Below are 6,079 nucleotides of genomic sequence, written 5' to 3' on the forward strand. Positions count from 1 at the left end.
GAAACATTTTCCATGGTCCGCACCCTCTTTAGTGGTTGGCACTTGCATTCATGGTCCAAACATGCCATGCCCTCATTAACTGTCTAAACGACCCTATATATCATGTCATTCCAAGTGCAGCTTGCCGCCTAAATTATTGGCTTTTATTTTCAACACCCCCTTGTCATTCATGCACGTGTATAGTTAATTAATTGGTGGGATAAATGGAACTTTAGGATCGATAATGAAATAACATATATACAATATATTAATTAGTAGGATAAACGAACTGCCTGTATGTGTGCATGAGTTTATTTAAATTTGAAACTGAACACAAATATTAACCTATTTTAAATCATGGATTCGATTTCAAGCAGGAGTGAATAGAAAATGTACATAAGGATAGGTAGGAATCTTTTAAAATCTATAGTTGAAAGATGTCTTGGTGCAACTAACCCATTTTTTCCTCTTTCCTTCATATCATAATCTCTCTTTCCTATTATTGTCAAAGAGAAGGAGATATGTGCTAAAACCCTAGATAATCCATGTGAGTGAATCTCTGCAAATCTTGATTGCATGGATCTTCTTTTTTCGCATGAAGGATTCAAGAAAGTTGAGAAGTCTTTTTCCCCATGAAAACGCCAAACTTATATTGCTCCAGGGTGGTCCATTTTTCCATAGTAATCATGCTCCAGAATTGGATCCAACAGTTTGAAAAAGAACGCACCGTATAAATGTAACCTATTACTATTATTATACACAATAATTTCATAGCTGAAACTATTTAATTATTGCTTTCTTCACGAGCCAGCCGGTGCATGCAGTACTACCGTGAATCTTCATTCTCAGCTCTTATTTCCCTAATTCAATTAGCCGTATCGTTTATGATGTTTCGCATTGTTAAATTTTATTTTAAAAGTTCGAAGAATATCGACAAACCATGGAGTTTGGGTACGGTTGTTTCCGATCGGAGATCCGTGGATCCGGTGGCAGAACACGAGTGGAGAATGGGAAATGGCCCATCCCAACTTTTGTGGTCTAATTGCATTCTAAACCCTTGAAAGTTATGAAAATACTAAAATTAAGGCCTCACTGTGACATTTCAAATAAAACAAATTATCCATTTTTTTATAACCACCGATATCCAATTTATTAATCGACTAATCTGGATCGGGTGTTGCAGAGATAAGGGCGACTCTCCCAACTCAGTTTGTTCCGTTCGCAAACATCAAGATTTGAACCCTTAACCTTATTAAGAGATCTAGTATCTCATTCAATTATCCACATTTTCGAACCCCTAACCTTTTGATGGTGTCCTTTCAATTAAACTTGAGTGGCAGCAATTCCCTTGAATTTATAAAAGTGATTTGTGATGTGCATCGATTACCATGTAGAATAAGAAACTGGGTCATAAAAATATCCAGGATCACTTGTAATATGAGTGCTTGTTATCCCCAACAATGGGGGAGGCTAATGTCAAAGGATTCTCAGGCTAAATATCATATCCATGGCTGAACTTTAATTTGCGTATATGGCTTGGAACCAATGCTCTCTATATTTAGTCCTGAAAGCTTGTTTAGCTAATGCTTTGTCTATGGTGGATTACTTTTTCATTTTCATTTTTCTGTTTGATTTTTGTTGTGGGTAGGCATGCATGTTTGTGGTTGCTGTGTATGTCCAGCTAAATGATTTGTCTGTTTTAATCATTGAATCGTTAACTTTCAGATGAATAACAATTCGTGTCGAGCGCCACATGTTAGATTGGATGCCAGATAGAATTACGTATCTTTCAAACTTTTTACCTGCCTTTAAACCTTTATGCCCATATAGGATTCTAACTCTTACGAAGCTTCAGTGTGACAATTAATCGAACATGTGGGGTGCCTAAAACATAATATGATTGTTGTTTACTTCTTGGGATTGACAGTTTAATGGACTGGTGAAGAGCCGAATCCGATTGTTGCCTTCACCTAGAAGATAGCCACATCACACCCAGAAAATTATAATTCGTCGCCCTCACTAATATGATTTTAGGTATCCAGTTGGTACATAAATTTAGAAAATTATAGATCAAATCACAAAACAATCAAATTATTCGATTAGAGTTAAACACCAAAGTTTTAATATTTGATTTTGTTATTATTATTTGAGATCGAAAAAATTCAAACTTATCTCAAAATTTAAACTACTAATTCGGGTTAACTTAGATAACTCAAACTTAAGAAAATCAAGTCGAATCGAATTTTAATCGTCTCTAATACCAATTGCTTAATCGAAAATTCGGCACTGGAAAAGAGAGAAGGAACATTATTTATCAAACCATTTTCATATGCAATGACATGAATCATAAAAAACTTCAAAAGCCATCAAACTACAGTCTTTAAGTAGCAATCAATCATCAGTCTCACCGGAAAAGGGCAGTAGAAAAGAAAAGGCTGAGACTGCTTCGAAAAACTTACCATGCCTTCGGATTAAAGCTCCGACTATGATGTACAACTGCATAATGCAGCATTAAATGATATTCGACTTGAATGATACCGGTCATTCGGAGAAATATATGAAGAGGCGCTAAGCCTTGGCTTTTCCAGCTTGATGAGATTGAATCCTCTGCTGCACCTTTAATGTCTAGAGGATGCAAAACAAATGATCAGATTCAACTGTCACTTTGTTAGTATTAGATCTTTTGTGTCATAAATAGGACATTCTTCCTAATGATTATCTAAAAGCTATTCGATCGTTTAAGGAGAAATGAGAGCATTAACTTGCAATGCAGGAAACATGCAGCCCTACTGTTGCTTAACATCATATAGAATGTCAGAAACAACTTACATAGCACGATTAGCATCAACAACCTCGATTAAGGCACGTAAAAAGGAAGAACACCCGCCGCTTCTCGCTTGCTGTGTTGTTTTCTTCCAAATCTTGAAGAGATGAAGCAAGCCGTTTCCTGTTGATGGAGAAATAAAGTTCTAAAATTATACATGCAGTAACAAGCTTCAACGACATGGAATGATAATTACAATGTCACGTAAGACATCGTAAGAGCAAAAAACAACATATAAAAGGTGACTTGCCCAAGCATGTTAAAAAGAGTAACAGAAGCGGTGCATCCGATTCAAACTTTGTAAAGATCAGAGTGAAAATCACCCTCTACTTCTTCTTTCAACTAAACAAGAAAATGTCCTTCAATATTGATGAAGTAACATCATTACATATGGGAAATTTACACATGACATTACATAGTTTACCCAAGAAGCCATATTTGCAACCTTTTTCTCTCTTTTGAGGGGGATAGAGGTACATGCACAATTATAAAGACAATCATAATCCATACATCGAAGGACTATCGCAATCTATACATCTGAGAACTATAACCCACATTAACGTAACAAGGCTCAGTCGGATGGAAACCGGACCAGCATGAGCCCCAACCTGAAACAGAATAATCGAACAATACCCCACACAAAGAGGCAGGACAATACCCCACACATATGATCCAAGGCCTCATTGGCATATTTGTAACCTATTCTTCAGATTGAAAACTTATAATCCCAACATCCCCCAAACCACAATGTCGAACACAGATACTAAACGATTCCTAGACTAGATCGAAACCGATACAAGACAGATCATCCATAATTTTATTAGCAACAAAAAAAAAGTAAAGCTAATATGTAAAAGGAAGCGTACAATTCAGCAGAGATGTACTCGATTCTCTTCCGAACATTCGCATTGGCCTCAGCTAAATCTTGTTTCACAAGCACCGGGCCAATCAACTTGTACACATTTGCAGTATCGTTTAATAAATCCAATTCCTAATAACATTTTGTTATTCCAAAATCAAAATCAGGTTTTCTCCTGATTGAATAGTGTATTTCTTCCTGACTTGATGGTTCTTAGCTAAATCTGGTTAGCAACACATATATTAATCAATCAAAACTTCTGAAAGCAAAATAGTGGATAAATAAGAATTTGGAAGCATGGATTTGATGTGGCTTGCCTTTTTGTAGTTTACTGAGATCGTTAATTTGTTCTCGATATCCCTCTGTAGTTCTCGAAGAGCTGTGGAGGAGGAACTCATTGTTTTTCTGGATATTTTTCTTTTGGCTGCTGGTGCTGATGCTTTGTTTTTCTCATCTCTACTTTGATCGAGACTCATCAATGGATATATTCTTTTACTAGCGGTGTAAACGAGCCTAGTCGAGCTCGACTCGATTCGAAAATTTTAAAATAGAGTTCGATTCGATTCGAAAATTTACGATCTTACAATTTTTAAACTCGACTCAAACTCGAAATCCTGAACTGAAGCTCGTGAGCAGCTCGAAAAAGCTCGAAATGAAAAAAAAAATCTTAAACTTAACATTATTGAATCTTCAAACTCAAACTTAAACCTGAATCTTAAATACATGAAAGTCTTATTTTTTAATTTTTTTAAATCAACACATAAATATTAATATTATTAAAATTTATTTTTTTTAAATAAAATTTTAATATATTATATTTCCGAGCTACTCACGAGTTTTTCGAGTCGAGTATCAAGTAGTTCGTTTCGGCTCATTAATAATTTGAGTCGAGCTCGAGTCGAGTCCATTCGATCCGAATATTTATCGAGCCTTGACCGAGTCGATCTTGAGTAACTCGCGATCTGTCTCGTCTCATTTACATCCCTACTTTTTACAACTCGGTATCTATTTAAAATTATCTTTATTGTTTAAAAATAAATAATATCTTTTTTGTTACGGAAATCAATCAATTGAATTCTTATGTAAATCAAGAGAATAATGACCATAAGTCTATCAAGGATAAAAAGTTTATATATTTTAATTGCATCTTTGATTATCAATTGTCATTGTAATTCTAGGGTTATTTTTAAGCTTGGCTATAATCTAATAAGCAAAACGTATAATGATAAAATTAGTCTCCATATATCACATATCACGTTATCAAAAATAACGATATGATATGTATCACATCCTTCAAAATGTTTACGTGATATATATCACTTCATTCAAAGTGATAATGTAATACGTGACATGTTACTTGACGAAATATGTGATATATCATCAATTATACACATGTAAAAATAATATATCAGTAATATGCATTGACCGTTAGTAAATTACTCTCTCTGTTTTATTAAATTTGTCTCTTTTGAATTTTAAAATTATCTCATTCAAATTTCATAATAGAAAACTCAACAAATAATAATATTTGTATTTCTTTTTTTACTTTTATATGTCTCATTTTTTACATCCCGTCAAAATAAATCCATCAATCATTTTTTAAGATAATTTTTTCATTTATCTAATTTTATATAATTTAATATGTAGTCAAATTCATCTCTTAAAATTACGTGTGTAGTTAATATAAGATATAATTAATAGGACATACGAAATAATAATTTCTATTCAACATAGATTATTTTGATCAAAATCGAAGTATTAAAAGTTGAACTGTTTGAAAAAAAAGAATTAAAATGATTATTTCAGTAAAATTTGAAAACTAATTTTAATATAATTTTAAAAAAGGGAAAAAGATAATTATAACAATTGGGCTCACAAGTCAGACGTAAGCAACCCATTTATCTAGAGTCGCGTATATGGGTTAAGGTCTGCGGGCTACCCGTTTAACTCGTGACCCGTACGGGTTTCGGGCTCAAAAAATAAAGTTAATTTAAATTGCGGGTTTATTAGCCCAAACCGTTAAACCCGTGGGTTTAATGAGTATACTCACGAGCTCCGCTGGTAGCCCGTTTAATTTAATTATTTTTTTTCAATTTATTTTATGTTTTACGGAAAACAATTCACGTTTTATGTCCATTTTAGTCATATCCCAATTCACATTTTATGTGCATTGAAGTCTGAAGCTCAATTCACGTTTTAATTTGATGATATGAAATTTTAAAGCATGAAGCCCAAATGCTCACATTCCTATTCACATTTCGAAACCTATGAGTAAACGTTCCCAATTCACACTGAAACAAGCCCCCAATCCAATTCACACTCTCACTCTCAGTCTCTCACGAACCAGCAACGCAACATCGTCTGTTTGAACCAACGTTGGATCTCCTCGCCACGAACCTCAACTAGTATCGCGGCTC

The 6,079-nt window shown here is 34.1% G+C and overlaps 1 pseudogene; it reads right to left on the minus strand.

Moving 5' to 3' along the window:
- Window positions 1–2,443: 2,443 nt before the first annotated feature.
- LOC120205983 lies at window positions 2,444–4,060 on the minus strand (annotated as a pseudogene).
- Window positions 4,061–6,079: the final 2,019 nt, after the last annotated feature.

The sequence above is a fragment of the Hibiscus syriacus genome, unplaced genomic scaffold (genome assembly GCF_006381635.1).
Source record: "Hibiscus syriacus cultivar Baekdansim isolate YM2019G1 unplaced genomic scaffold, ASM638163v2 tig00013285_pilon, whole genome shotgun sequence".
NCBI classification, from domain to species: Eukaryota; Viridiplantae; Streptophyta; class Magnoliopsida; order Malvales; family Malvaceae; genus Hibiscus; species Hibiscus syriacus.